The sequence below is a fragment of the Sander lucioperca genome, chromosome 11 (assembly GCF_008315115.2).
Source record: "Sander lucioperca isolate FBNREF2018 chromosome 11, SLUC_FBN_1.2, whole genome shotgun sequence".
Lineage (NCBI taxonomy): Eukaryota > Metazoa > Chordata > Actinopteri > Perciformes > Percidae > Sander > Sander lucioperca.
The window spans coordinates 28,990,323-29,007,148 of record NC_050183.1 but is presented as its reverse complement, the minus strand read 5'-3'; positions in this window follow the sequence as shown (position 1 = coordinate 29,007,148).

The following is a 16,826-nucleotide window of genomic DNA, read 5'->3' as shown; positions in this document are numbered from 1 at the left end:
AAGTTACATATGCATGATATTGTCTCATGTGTGTTTGTGTGAGTGAACTTACTGTATGGGTATTCAGCTTGGGACTTATGATGCAATCTGATGGCTATAAGAAAATAGCAGAACTGGAACTAGAACACATAAAGGAGCTATCCACATGTGTACTTTTATAACCACCAAAACAAGCAAATAAGATGAAAAAAAATGCACAAAGTAGATTTGTAATAATTGAGAATGAACTATAAATGAATTGCAGTCTTTACACATGAAAAAGCACATTTACATTTGATGAAAATGAGGGAATAAAGAGGACAGCAGAACATCAGAGTGTATTAAGGAGCACATGTGGAAGATTACTAGCAGGGCAAAGTGAGCCTCAGACCCCAAGGGGTCCCATGCCACTGTGTGTAAGTTTTTAGTCATTTCACTCTAAAAATTACAAACATTATCATTTGTGTAATTCATGGCTCAATTCAAACAGGATCAAAAATTATTTGTCTCTCCCCATTGACAACGGTAATTATTTTTTTAAAGAAATAAGATCATAGGACCAAGGCCTATTTTTCATGCGAGACGCAAGCGTGCTGGAAGCGTTTCCTAGCAAAATGACACAAATACATTTAACAAATGACATTTTGATGTTTGAAAGTCTCTAGGTTTTGACATAAATGCAGATATAAATGTAATTTAAAAAAAATAATAAATAATTATCGATTTTCAAATATTGCACCTGTCAACACAGAACGAAATATTCTGTAGCCTATATGTGTACAGACAAGGCTAACAGCAGCAGCGCCACGTCAGACACGTTTCTGGTGTGCAATGACATAGAAAATGCCACGCAGCCGCCACGCAACAGAAACGCCAAGCTCACGCCACGCAGCCAGTGTGCAGGAGTTCTTATACTTCTTTTTGGAGCCAATGGAGTCGTCCCCTGTTGGAAGTTAGATAGAATGCAGGTTTAAGGCTTCGGCTTCACCATTGACTTCACTTTTCAGACCTGGTAGTTGCTGCTTGGTTAACTGCTTGAGACCTGAACAAGACATTTTGATCTGATCAGAATTTCAGGCCTGTAACACTGTAAGTGCTACTGCAAATATTCATCTTTTTATGGAATGATTTACCAAGCCTTTGTGAAGTGTATTAGGCAGCCAGAGGACATGTTATCTTTACTCCTCTTAGACTTTCACTTGAACTGATAATTTAAAAGTGGAGTAGTCGACTCTAATCCAATCATTTTGTGAAATTCAGCAAATATCCCTCCATCAGCGGCACCACCAGGAATTTTGGGCCCCATGACAAAAAATCAAATTTGGGCCCCCTCTGCGCAGCTGTTGTCACCACAACTCTAGGACCTGGTTTGGATGGATCGCGGGAATGGGGGTGTTATTATTAGTGTTTTTGTTGTTGTTATTAATAATTGCTCAGACTTGCAGAAGAAAAGATTTGACACATGGCACTGACAATTCAACCAAATACAAAGTATTTATTCCATTTCCACATGGTGACTAATGATGTGGGGAGTCTGGGAGAAAATTTTGAGCATTAAACACTTCATTTCCTGCATTCTGGTGAATTTGTATATATCTACCTTTTTCTGAATCAATTTATGCTGGAAATATCTTTATGTAAAGGGAAACATAGATTATAATCCAAATATAAAAACATAATGGAATATATTGAAGTAAGGCTCTCCTGTAGATCGGCTCTCCTGTAGATCGGCTTTTCTATTATTATATCTGAGTCAGCACACACGTCGCCTAGGCATCATTTACGTCACCCTCCTCTTTTACATCTTTTGTTGAGGAAGTAACCTCCTTAAATGTGCATATGACAATTATTCACCTCAATGATACATTAATTCATTTGAATGAATTAATAAACCCTGGACTGTAATATTGTTAAGTTTGAGCAAGATTTCTGCTCATGTTCAAAACTTTGTGCACATTCAAAATATATCTGTGTTCTGAGATTTGGAGGAGTCGTAATATTTTGAGAAAAATAAAGTTATAATATTCACTATATTTCTGAAAATAATCTACCTGCACCATAGTCTGCTGTGCGTTACGTGATTGCTCTGCTGATACGATAGATCTCATCCATCTGACAGACACAGAGCCCCGTTTGGGTCTCTGAATGAGCGAACGTTTAGGGAAGTGTCTGTACGCTGCTCTATGCTTTTTTTTTTCATTGGTTGTTGTGTTAAATCTTACCCAGATACAATAGTGTGTTTTTCTGACTGGCTATTGTGTAGCCCCTTTCTTTTTTTTGATTGGCTGATGAGTGGCAGCCTTGACTACGAACTCCAGGGGAGACGCGCTTGATTCCTGCCGGTTCCATAGTGAGAGCCGCGCGCCAGAGAAATTTTGGCCACTGCGGCATATTAAATATATTATAAATAGTTTTTCCGCGTGAGAAATACAATGTGTGGCGGGAGTGCGTGACAAAAGACCAAAATGAGTGACTGTCACGCTCAATGCGTGACACTTGAGAGCCCTGCAGAGAAATCCCCACAGACTCCCTGCTATAATGCTAACTGGCATGTCATTGAACACAATGTTGCTCACCTTCTTCACTTGGACAGGGAGGGGCACAGTTAGGGGGAGACTGGGGTGCAGGGACAATGATTTAATAAGAATATCTTGCTAAACGTTTCCCTGCACTGATTAAATGGTGATGAAATGTAGGCTAACACTAGTCTGTAGCTAGCTAGCTTATTTCACTATGGACATTAAGCCAACAGGTTAATACCACTCACAGACTATAGGCTACCCACCTTTCTTGGTGAAAAACTGGGTTACAGTTTGACACCCTTTCCTTTGTCTTTCCTCTCTCTCTTTCCTCTCTTTCCTTTTTTGAAAACCAGATTTTGATTTAACGTTACTTGACAACACTGTAGTTACTGTAGTTCTGCCACATCTGCAACTAAACACCGTCATTGAGTCTGAGTCAGTGTTGCCAACTCTTTTCCAATGAAAGTCGCTAGCACCAGCTCCAAAAGTCGCTAAAAGTCGCTAGATGACGTCATACGCTCATTTGCATATTGTTGACGTCATTACGCAATCATTTGTATAAAGCGTAGTGGTTGTGTCAGCAAGGTAGATAGAAAGAAATAGAACTCTTTAGCCAAATAATCACAAATTCAATACAGGAATTTATTTTACCTTATAATTATTACTTAGGTAGCCTATCTTTGAAGTAAAAAATTCTAAGAAATTCTACAAAGGGAGGGAAAAAGATTGATAAAGAATTCTCAAAGAAGGCTGGCTTGCCCAGGGCCAGGCCAGCTCAGCGGCGTCTTTCTCCTGTCGCGTCCTGCTGTCTCTCCTACCTACACCGGCCCCCGCACACCCTGACCCCCCCTCCCCTTCTACCTGCCTGCGCACTGTGCGCAGTGCTGCTGCACATGAGGAGAGAGGGGAGAGGCTGCTCCGCTGCTCCTCTGTCACAGAACAGAAGACTGTTTTGGCGGCTATAGGAGAGAAATACCTTGCGTTGTCGCTGGACAATACTGGTGACTTTTCTACAAAAAGTTGCCAGATTTGTCGCTAGTCGCTTTTTAAAAAAAAAAGTCGCTAAGGTGGTCTGAAAAGTCGCTAAGTTGGCAACACTGGTCTGAGTGCGCTACGGCAGGACCAAACCATTTCATGCAGATACAGGGGGGTGGTTGGTCTATATGGATGTTTACTTTTTTGTCAATGGGGATATTTAACTTTTACTGCCAAAAACAAGTAAAAACAAAGAGATCATTAATTTTATTATTATATTTGAAATATATATACTGAATGATGATGGTTTAATAATTTTAGTTAAATTAGTTTTTACCTATTTTTTGGGGCCCCTGTCAGTCATGGGCCCTTGGAATTGTCCTAACTTTTCCCCCCTATACAGCGCCCCTGCCCTCCATGGTCTGCTTGCTGTCTGTTCTGTGTGCGCTGAAAATGGGAAACAAACAAAACAACACTCGTGCACAGGACAGGGAAGAGGCCATGATGTGTAAAGAGAAAGGCAGTGGGAGTGAGCCGGTAGGGAGGGACGGTAGATCTGGCACATGCTAACGTTCTGAAGGAGCAGCGACGCGACTCCCCCTTTAAGGGCGCAGACACACAGAGCCGATTATCAGCCGTCGGACCGTCTGGCGAGGTCGGTGACTCGAGTCTTTTCGGTGTGTTCCGTGCCGTCGTCCGTCAGAGGAGCTGTCGGCCTTCATTTTGGCCGACCCGACATGTTCAGTCGGAGACAGGGCAGTCGGGACTCACCCGGAAAAAATCTGACGAAAATCTTTTAAACTGACCTTTGTTGATCTGAAATTAAGACAGATTCAGCAACTGCACGGCCTATTTCTCGCTTAAAATGTTTTCAGAAACACGTTTCGGTGAACTATTTTAGTACAATATGAGATCATATTCTGAACAAGCCGCCATGACAGTCTGGCTGTGAATTTCCGGAGAAAAAAGACCCACGTGACGCGTTCGTCCAATCAGCTGCCGGTTTTCATTTTCTGGGAAACAATACAGAGAAGCGCCGCCTGCTGCTATGGAGACGTATTACGCTACGCTCAAGTCGGCGTCGCCTCAGTGTGTTTTGAGGCATTTTTTTGGACCTCGGGGTCCCAACTGATCAGTCCGACTGCCTTTTCTGCCAACGGTCGGCCGTCTGGTTGGTGTGTAAGCACCTTAAGGCACAGAGAGCAGTAGGTTTAGTGGGGGTGTCAGCAGGGGGACCAACAGCAACATTTTGGCCTTGGAATATGTTAATCAATCCATCCTTGGAAGATTTCTAGTATTATTAGACTGGTTTTTGACGAAATCTCATCAATAATCAATGGAGCTCTCTTCATGCCCTTGAAAATATAAAGTATAATGTGAATGATACTCTATTCAGTAAGCAAACCTTATGCTACAATGTGAAACATGTTGTTGGGTCACAGATTTAAAAAAAAAAAATAAAAAAATTAAGTTTATCTGGACATTAAACACACGTGTGTGGGATGTTTTGTGCTTATGACAACACTCTAATTGCTAAGTCATCAGGATTTTGGGACCTAAATATAAGCACAATAGAAACCGTGACATTGTTGCTAAACCACTATCAAAGTCAGTTCACAGTCATGGGGAGTACCAGCCTGTGAAAAGAGTTGAACAAATCGGTTCTGTGGCTCTGCTGGAGCTTTGTCAAGTCCTGAGAAAATAACTTAAGTGACATGTACTGCATTTAGACGTTTGGAAACGACACATTTTTATCGAAAGCCTGCATTACAAACTGGGGATGAGGTCCTAAATTCATTCTTGGCCTTGGAAACAGCAGTTGACAAAACATTCTTACCACAATATCCATTTAGTAGCTGTTCTGGAGATTTCAATCAGATCACATAATCATCAGAAGTGATGTGGACATGATGGATGTAGTCCCCCAACTTAATGGAAGTGTAATGCTAAACTGCTGGAGTAGCCCTTTAACACTCTCACCTGTATATTTTTATAAGATGAATGTAGACCTTTTTCCCAAATGGCTTAACATTGAGCAGTCATACTTTCATCACTTTTTATAGGGCAATACATTATTGAGCATTGATCATACATAGTCAAAATCCATGTAACATTATTAAACCAGGCTGTTCTTATGAAGCATTTGTATATATATAACTCTGAAAAGTAAAGCAATGTAATCTGTATGTAGTCCACATATTTACTACTGTCCGCAGTCTATATCGACAACCTTTAATTTACAGAATAGTCCCAGTGCCACCTGAAATTCTGCTGGATGTCCTTCATTTTTGGCTGGATGTCCGTTACCTTCCTCTTTCTTTGTGTTGGCGTAAACTCCGGTGGATTTATGAGGACTATGGTTAACTGCTCCTCAGATCTCTGCAGGGTAAATCCAGACAGCTAGCTAGACTATCTGTCCAACCTGAGTTTTCTGTTGCACGTTCCATCAAAACAAGTTCCTTCCCGAGACCAGTTCCTTCTATTTTGCAGAGGCACCATTGCTCCGTCCGGTGCTTAGCGCCGCCCTGGACAATTGTGATTGGTTTAAAGAAATGCCAATAAACCAGAGCAGGTTTTTCTTCCATCCCGTAATGCTGTGTGGACTAGCCAGATCTTCCTCCGCAGCGCTGTGAAGGAAGGTTTGGCAATGCGAGACTACTGTCAGCACCGCATTGACTGCTGCTGTATAAGAACGTTAAGATCCACATAGTGAGGAGGTCGGGGTGGATGGATTGGTCCTAAAGCACTGGGCTTTCAAGCGGTGGAGTTCATGTCCCGGAGAAAGTTAAGGAGAAAACACAAGACTTTCACCCAGGAAACGGGTGTTCATGTCCCGGGATTGTTTTATCCAAACCACAATCTTTTTTCTAATCTTAACTCGTCGATTTGGTGCCTAAACGTAACTGTCGTTGCTGCATATCGGCAATGTTGTACTCAAGACCACCTAAACCGAGACCAAGTCAACACCAAGACCAGAGTGTATCGAGACCGAGACAAGACCAAGACCAGACCAGTGCGAGTCCCACACTGCAATTGATCTGAAAGATCCCAGCTGTCTCTCAGTCAGTGTTACATTGCAGAATCCATTTTTAGATGCTGTTTTGCAAATAAACTCCTTATGGTTTAGGAATGACCAAATGTTATTACCGAGGATTTGGCTAACATCTCCCAGACAGCCAGAGCTTCTCCTGTCTGCCTTTTCATTTCCTTTCTTGGGAGTGCGTGTTAAGGGGGCGGGGAGAGGGGGTTAACAGGAACAAATTTCGAGTTAGAAATGAGTCAAATTCTTGATGTTGACACAGAAATCCGACAGTGCACAGGCAATTTAGTGATATCCCTGCAGTTGTGGTCTTGAACAAAAATCCAGAGTCCTCTATATCTAAGAGTGACAGACTGAGTAAAAATGCGGTCGATTCTGAGACAAGACCTTCAAAAAGTGGTCTTGAGAACAAGAGCGATCTCGAGTTCTACTAGTCTGGCTATCACCAGACCAAGCTCAATCTTTTCAGATTGAACATTAATCTGGGGAGTCTGCTCTGTATTTTCTACTGCACAAGAGGCGTGATCAACGGGCATAGTTCAAATGACTCTGTACGCAATTGGATAGTCCTTCAACCAATCAGACCAACGATCCGGGTGACGTAGCAGCGACAGTGGCATCAACAGGTCGCTGCGCTTCAGTGGCCGCTATGTTGAATGTAAACAAAAAGCTGCTTGCCGTTGCTTCTCTATTGTCATCGTGTTAAACAGGATAGAAAAGTGTACAGGTTTCCCGTCTGAGCTGCAGGGCGAAATCAAATCGCCGGCAGATCGGGCTGGGTTTACCCGGTCTAGAGTTCTACAGCACTTCATGACACTCACCTTTTGTTGGCTAAACTCAACTGTAACAGCTTCTGAAAGGACCATCACCTCCCGGTGCTCTGTACCTTGCTCACAGTCTCCTTCTCTTGACTAAATTTAACTGTAAAGACCACTAAACTTAACTGTCATGTGACCGGTCATCACTGTCGTGACTGGCCAGCGGTTGCAGTAATTTTGTAGGATATCATACGAACCCGCTAATGAGAATGCGTTGATTAGGAACATGAAATACACATTAGTAAAAGACCCCTCACAATCCTACACAGTAATGACGCTGACACATTGATAGTTTTGTCTCTTATCTGGGCTCTGGTGCTGGAAGAAAGTAGCATTGATCATTTGTGTCTAAGACACCCTTTTTTGATGTGCAGTTACAGGCTGTTAGCAGTTATTTCAGCAGCTTATTAATATAGTATCCCATCATGCTCTATGCCTGCTCCCAGCTAAGAACACTGGTTCCTCCCCTGGGCAAACATGACCTTGATATACAGTCAGCACTCCATGCGCTGCCCTCATTGCTGTTTGGACGACATCAACTTATTATCTCATTATGTCTGCTGCACTACGGATTCCTCTTCTTGTAAACCTGATGTGTGGGTTGATGTTATTGATGTGTTGGTTGATACTGGAGCTGGACCTGTGACACATCAGAACACGTCAGAACAGAACAAGAAAACCTTAGAGTTATTGTAAAGTTCCACATAATTATACTATCTTTTAGTGTAAGTTAAACATAAACAATATAATGTACTTTTCACAAGAGAAGAAATCCATCCTGTCTAAGCTTTGAGAACTGCATGCCCTTCAAGCGAGCGTGCACAGCTAACGTGAAGACTGCCAGACATTGTAATGATTTCTAAGGCTAAGTACTGTTTGAAAACAAGTCTTCTTTATGAGAAGCCGTCTAGGCCAAATTTAAATGCTTGACTTGCACATACATGTATACCGTACACATACCACATATGTATTTGTGCATAAGTATGTACAGTATGTACTGTGCGTTGGAGTGGATGGCTGGGTCAAACAAACTCGTGACTTTCACCCAGGAGACCAGTGTTCATTTAACTTGTATACGTCGATGTTCATAATTTAATTTACGTAAGTATCTATATTTATTTTAACCCAAACAAAATAATATCACGAAATAACAAAATAAAGGCCTAAAAATGATCTTAAAATATATAAAGAAAGAAAAAGTCCCAAAAGATGACTTTGCACAGGAGACGAACACAGGTCTCCTGGGTGAAGACCCGCGTTTGTTTGACCCAGCCATCCACCCTGACCTCCTGGATGCCAGGTTTACTTGATTAATCTCTCAATATGTCTGAGGGTGAACTCTTTAGTTTGAACTCGTTCTAGTATGAGGTTTTTAAAAATGAATGTCAACTATCAGTATTTGAGAGCATTTTAGTAGTGTGTGAGAGCATTTCACATGTATGTGTATGAGGTTTCAGTATAGTATGTGAGCGTATAATTGTTCAGCACTGAACAGTTATACATGTGAAAGCTTTTTAGCACTGTGTGTGAAAGCATTTCACTTGTATGTGTGTGAGGTAATTGTAAATAATGTCCCAGACGGCCCCTCATAAAATAAACTATGTGCTGATAACAGCATTTGATTCCTATCACAGTTTGATTTGAAGTGTCCGTCCTGAGTGTTAAGGGAATGCATTATTCTACAGAACTGAATGTAGCTGTAGAGGAATGCATCCCCTGTTATTTCAGCTTAGGTCATTATTAAATGTATGAAATTCACACTGTTGAGTCAAAATGGCCCAAAGTATGTGCTGATACAACCATACGATTCACAGATCTCTAGAAAAATAAAGTTACAGTGCAGTTACATTGTTTGGTACACCCCCTCCTGACCAGGAGAGTGTTCCATTTATGGAATCTAAGCTGTCAAGCCAAAGCATTCCAAAATATGAGCTGGTAACATTGTTTGATCCCAAAGTGTCTGAAAAGAAACTTAACCTATCCTCGGCACGTTGTACGTAGCATAGGGAGAGCTCAACAAAAGATGTGACAACTGCTAACAATGTCAGGCGCCATATTACAAACTAGTTTTAGTGCCCACCAACACACATATTGCAACAATCAAATTACAACACTGATAGCATCAGTAGCAACCAAAAGTCATTAATAATAATATAAATTGCCTCATAATCTGTTCATGTGTAACAGCAATTAGACATAAACCTGATTTTAACTCAGATGTCAATGGGGAGACACCATGTAGGAATGTTAATACCGTACTATGAAAATGTGTTTTGAATCCCTGTGTAAATGGAGCTGAAGTGTCACTGAAAAGCAAAAATCATTTGACATTATGTGATATTCTGAAGCAGGCCGAACTGAGAAAGCAGCAGCAGCCTTTCAGAGTCTTTCTGTGGCTCTGGTCTTTGTCAGTGTGTTCCTGCTCTGGGGGTTGTCACCAGGAAGCCCGAGACACTTCACAGGCATGGACGCCCCCGCATTTTAATTCTTGTTAGCCGAGCCTGCTTCAGACATTGCAACCCAATTAGCAATTAGCCAGCCTTTTACGTGGAGAACCTTGCTGTGGTGTGGGATCCTGGCCTGATTTGTATGCACTTTGTGCAGACGCTGATAAGAGCAGCCCGATTACATGTGCAGTTCTTTTTAAATTTCATTTTATGATGATTTGCATGCCAGGACTGCTGCAGGGCTAGGGGAAATAACAGTATGTCTTCAAAAGGAGATATGTACACCAAGCACAGCAAAATGTGTAGGACTGGGCTTTTTTTGTACAGGCAGGTAATTTGCTCCCTGACTAATCTGCAGAGATAGGGAGAAGTTCAGAAAAAAAGCACTTACACAAAGAACAAGCTTTAGCTTGGAGGCTTGTCAGAAACCTGAAGAAATTAACACCGAGGTGTAATAGCAAGATGAGGATTTGCACCAAACTCAGAGGCAAGGAGATGATGTGTGTGTACACGTTTGCTTGTGAGTTCATTTAGAGCAAGCTAATATATATATGTGTGTGTGTGTGTGTGTGTGTGTGTGTGTGTGTGTGTGTGTGTGTGTGTGTGTGTGTGTGCGCACGTGTATCTGAGGTTAATTCATTTACTGGATATGAGACTTATGCGAATGTGTTATACTGAAGCGTGCGTGTTTGTGTGTATCGTATGAGGAGTGTAGGTGGAGGCTAGATGAGGTTAAAACTGAAGTACTTTGTAGTAAGCCAAATTCAAACACTTTTGACACACTTTCACAATAATCAGTCAACACAAAACAGTGATTTTCCTCGCAATTTGAGTTTTAGTTCTACAAAAATATTCTTATAGGTGCAGTAGAGTTTTCCTCTCTACTTAGTGAATGGCCAAACTACCATATAGGTGAGCTTACAGTATATGAAATTGATGTTCTGCTACTTAATTGGGCAACTGCTTAACCGAGGATTTATGATCTCACCACTAGGACAGCTGGAGTCGCGGACTGTGAGTGTAGAATCTCCTCAACGCAACTTATTTATATTTGTTTCGTAATTTTCAAGTGAGATCATGCTCAAAAGCACAAGCTGACACTTGCAACTGTGCGACATTGCACATCTGTGATCAGTTAAATGTTTTTTAATGTAGAGGAGTTTTCACACATGGTAGTAGAGGCATTTAAAATAGTCACTGCAGTCCAAATTCAAAATACTAGAGAGAGTCGTCTCCCCCGGCCCATCCTCCCCAGACTCGAAATTCACGGAGGTTGCCAGGTTGAGAACACAACATCCACAACAATGTTGCTTAGACACTAGTCTCACATAGCCAGACATTACTCCACAGTGCAGCGGAGTAGCTAATTTTAGATGCTTTCTTGGCTTAAAATTATAATTATAATCATCGTTTGTCGGCTACGGCTGCTGAACAGACTACACTGTTGTTTTGCCAAAGTTAAATTGCATGTTTCCATTATGAGGAAGTCAAACTTGCGGTTTCTGTCATAGGTCTGTCACGGTGGTTGTAAACAGCCATGGCCCGCTTGCCTGGTCCTCCGGTAACGTTAGCAGTTATGGCGTGTTAGCATGGTGGCGTTAGCCAGGACCAGTCGGGATCACTTCACTGGCTGTGTCTCAATTGTGTTTGCTAGTAACTAACTCCAGTACTCTATATAATTCAATGTGAGTACACAAATGTTGAAATGACTGAAAATGCCCATCCCTAGTAGCCGTGATAAATTAGCCTGAAGCTTAATGCTTACCTGTTCAGGAGGAAATTAGCCACCTCTGGGTCCTTTTGGGCTCTAAGCTGTCTCCATCTTTCAAACACATCTCCAATATTTTATTTTTATTACGTCTCTGGTCATGCAACTGCTTAGAAACATGCCATGGTTTTTTAGGTCGGGTAAAATCTATCTCTATCTCCCGTTCATTTGTTTGCTGCTTCCATGGCTGTACTAACGTTACAGCTGTAGCGCGCTGGGTTTGCGTTTTTACAGGTATATCTGGCAGCCTGGCCCGGCTGTCAAACTGGGCAGTTGATACCAACATACAGGCCTAAAAACAAACAGACATTCCGTCACGGAACGGAAATTTCGAAAGGAGAAAATACTGGCATTAGCATTGTTATCAGAAAAGATAGTATTTCAACTTAGCATGTTTCATTCAAATCTGATGACATATTGTGTTCATTTTTGGATTTAAAGTGCCCATATTATGAAAAAAATCACTTTTTCTGGGATTTGGGGTGTTATGTTGTGTCTCTGGTGCTTCCACACACATACAAACTTTGAAAAAAATCCATCCATTCTGTTTAGAGTGAGATACGGTTTCTGAATGTGTCCTGCCTTCAGTCTCTGGGTGAGCTGTTCAAAATCGGCACGGCTTGTGATGTCACAAGCCGAAACGAGCAGGCTAACCGCAGCCATTAGCTCGTAGCGTTAGCGTTAGCATGCTAACGCTAGCATGCTACCTCATTCTCAATAGCAAAGCACTGCTACAACACACACAAGTTCACCATAATCTACAAAAGAACTACTTACATGTGTGCCCTCATTTAGAAGTCTCCCAGCTAATCCTGCCTTGTAACTGACTGAAGTTGTAGAAACAGCCTTTCTTTTACTGTCTATGGAGCTAGCTAGCTGACATGATCTACATCTGAGCTACTGCACATGTGCAAGTGCAATCAAAGATAGTACAGAAGAAGAAGAAGAAAAGAGGTCTCACTCTGTAGCTAAAACAGAGACCAGCTGAAAAGAGGATCTGCAGCAGTGAGAGAGAGCGGTGCAGTACAACAAAAATATGGTGTTTTTTGAAAATTAAACCATGTAAACCTATTCTGGTACAACCTTAAAATACAATTATGAACCTGAAAATGAGCATAATATGGCTGCTTTAATACAGTACATATATTACATATTTCACCTTTAGGAGCCAACAACACACTCCTAGAAAACTGTGTGCTGCTCTGACAGAAGCCTTTTAACGGTCCACTTTTCCTGGCTGTTACTTTTTTTTTTAGAGATGTACTGTTTTATCAGAACAATACATTCTGATTCTACAACTTAAGCATTTTTCAAGTCCATGATTGGCTTTATTGCCATTGAATCCAAAAAAGCGTGACTCCATCTCCCCACGGGCTTAATCCAAGGCACTGATATACAGTCTCTGGGTTTCGGTTTTGTAGTTGGCCTTTAATCTGGCTGTTCTTCATCTCCATATAAATCGAAGTTTATATTGACTTGGCGCCTGCATTTCGTTGGAATGGTGGTAGATGTGGCAGTGTCACTCGCTGTAACTGTGTCCCAGAGTGTTTTGAATCCTTTTTCATCCCACAGTTTGTGCACACAATTCACAACAGTTGACACACGTGTCAGTCCAGTTAAAAGGTCCGTCTCCTCCAGTGGGGGGAGGGTTACTGAAAAAGTTGTAGAGAGGGTTACATATACTGAAGAAGTTGGATACAGTACGCCAAGCCAGCACTGAGAGGCCCAGGAGGTTAGAAGCCTTTGTTGAAGATCCTTTAAAGTTAGCTTGTTTCCTCCTGTTAGTGTGACTATAACATGTGATTATGTTAGATTTAGGTTTAGGTTAGATTTGTATTTTTTCTCTCATCTCTCAATACATTAACTTTGTCACTGTTTACATGCTTTCATTTGCCTCAACACTTTGCCTGTTTTTATGTAATCACTGTGGCTTAAAGTGCAAACAGACTGGTAACAGCAGTGATATTTTAAACTGTATCCTCTCAGGAGTTTGGTCTGTAGCTCCAGAAACATGCATCTATAAGCATCTATCTGTGCAGAGAGCAAGCCGTCACTTTGTCTTAAATGGATCTATGATACATTATTAATAACCTGACAAGTTACTGGCTGGCCTGAAGCAACACATCCAAATATGTGCTTAGCCAAACACAAAACACACAAAGAGGGGTGTGTGTGTGTGTGTGTGTGTGTGTGTGTGTGTGTGTGTGGTGTTGTATTGTATTTTTCCCATCGTGGGGACAAATAGTGTTCACAGTCACATTTTGGGATCATTGCAAAATGTAAAATCTGCATACTGCACAACAATATGATTTTCATCAGGCACAACCAGACTAGCAAACGATGATGATGATATCCAAAATCTATAAATATGACCATTCTTAAGAGTGGCCAGCCACTCCCTGCTGAAAGGACCATATTCAGGCAAACCTGGCATGTACTCTCCTTGATTGAGGTGTGAGCAGCTGATCTCCCCCACACATCACAGACGGAACCAGAACTAAAATACTATGAACCCATAAACCAACTAAACAGACCTGTGTCATTTTTACACACCAAATGATAATGTATCCAATAAACTGAAATATTATACAGAAATTAAGGATTAAGCAGAAACAAAACATTGTTAATGTTGGGAACAGGGCCTAGTGAAAAGGGAAAAAAGACTTTTCAGTACATACTCAGTAGTCCCTAATTACTTCATGATTATATTACGTAGCTACTGTTTATTCAGGAATTCACAATGAGTATGAGAGATAGCAGGATGTTAAGAACACAGGAGGGACATGCAACGGTGCTTCTGCAAAATAGCCTCGGGAAGGAACTTGTTTTGGTAGAACATGTGTCCGTTCAAAGGTTGTTTTAGTCGTGCAACAGAAAACTCAGATTGGACAGATAGTCTAGCTAGCTGTCTGGATTTACCCTGCAGAGATCTGAGGAGCAGTTAACCATAGTCCTCATAAAAGGGTTTAGAAAGCCAACACAAAGAAAGAGGAAGTGAGGGACATCTGGCCGAAATGAGGGACATCCGCCAGAATTTCTGGCGGCACCTGAACACTCCCGGAAATGAAATGTCCTTGATATAGACTAGGAATCCAGTTGCACCAGGGATGAATGTAGATAATGGAGGACAGGGCTGGTGGGAGAGTGACGGACAGGGGGAGCTACGAAGCTAGGAGGTTGCTGGCAGGCAAGCGTAACTACCATTGTAGTTGAAACATCAAGCTACCACATAAACAGAGAGAGAGACAATTCCCTAATTCCCTAATATGATATAAAATACAAAATATAAAAATGCATGTTATGCATACATTCATCACATTATGCCACGTTTTGAATGGACTTAAAAGTAAATATAGAAGTTGCATGAACACCGTCCTGCTCAAAGATCATAAAATACAGCGTAAGACAAAACAACAGACAGCTGATGTAGACGTGCTGCATGTCATATTTAATTTACGTCACTTTAAAATGAAGGCCTCCAGCATGGATGTCTTGTATTGATAAATGCCTGTTGCCTCGACTTCCTCTTCATCTCCTCCTCAGGGATACACTAGTCTCACATTGGCAGACCCTCCTCCACAGCGCTGTGGAGGAAGGTCTGGCTAGTCCACACAACATTCCAGGATAGAGAAAAACATGCTCTGGGTTATTGGCATTTCTTTAAACCAATCACAATTGTTTTGGGCAGTGCTAAGCGCCGCACGGAGCAACGGTGCCTCTGCAAAATAGGGAAGGAACTTGTTTTGGTGGAACGTGTGTACGTTAAAAAGTTTAGTTTAGTCGTGCAACAAAAAACTCAGATTGGACAAATAGTCTAGCTAGCTGTCTGGATTTACCCTGCAGAGATCTGAGGAGCAGTTAACCCAGTGGCGATTTTAGACACCTTTTTAGGGGGGCTCAAACCCCCCCTAAATTTCATCTCAGCCCCCTTAAAAATTATAATAATAAATAAATAAAAATTTAATAAATTTTAGTGCTTCAAGTGAGAGTTTGGGAACTTGTCTGTTAGTAACAGAGGGCAAACAATTACAGGTTCAAAGAAACAGGTTTAATATCCTGTGTCGCTGTCGCCAATGCCATGCATCTGTAACCCAAGGACATTTTTTATTTTTTATTTATTTATTGTTTACATCTCATTATCATTTCATTTGATTCTGGTAGTCCATAAAGGGACTTTCGTAGTTTTTTCAAATGTTCAATAGTTTGCATTTATCCTCTGTTATAGTAAGAAATACATACATAAATTGTTATCCAGTGAAATTACTGAGTTAACCATAGTCCTCATAAATCCACCGAAGTTTAGAACGGATCCTTAAAGGTCTTACAAAGAAAGAGGAAGGTAACGGACATCAGGCGGAATTTCCGGCGGCACCGGAGCAATCCTGGAAGTGGAACAGCGTGGATATAGACTACATGTGTTGTGGAACAGTGCTAGCGAGGTGACGTATATTGTGCGAGATGTGAGATGTAGTTCACTGAGTGGTTTTACACAAAACTAAGTGGTACTACGACAAACTGAGAATTTCTACACCTAAATTATCTTTTTAACTGATGAACATCATATGTGTAATTAATGGCTCAATTCAATGAGCAGGGGGGTGGCAGTAGCAGTAGTAGTTGTAGTGGCAGTAGTAGAGTTGGGTTGGGAACTGGAGGGTTGTTGGTTCAAGTCCCCGTAAGGACCAAAAGTATGAGTGTGGACTGGTAGCTGGAGAGATGCCAGTTCACCTCCTGGGCCGTTTTCAGAACACATATGAATAATTCACATTCATGTCATTCTTCTGTGGCATTAAGAATTAATGTAATGAGTGTGTACCAGTATAAAGTGTATTGAGTATGTACATACAGGTATTTACTAGACATCTTAACACCTAAACCTAAAAACAAAAGCAATAAATAGTCTAAAATAAGTTGGGACTTGCAAAGAAACTCAGAAAATTTAAAAAAAAGAACAGCATTTTAAAGCACAATAATTGGGGAAGAATCAATTAGAATGGTCACGTCCCTTGCCAACCATTCTTCATCTGTTCTGTTTTCCTGCCATTTCACTCAAGACGTTCTCACACCCATCTCGTAAAATATGGACGCTTGGTCAGGGGCCTTTGTCGTTCTTATTGATGCTAAAAGTCTCCTTTAGCGCTTTAAGTAAACGCGCTCGGTTGGGACTATTGCCGTCCCTTTAGCACCGTCCCTTTAGCGCTTTAAGTAAACGCACTTGGTCGGGACTATTGCCGTCCCTTTAGCGCTATAAGTAAACGCGCTTTACTATTGCCGTCC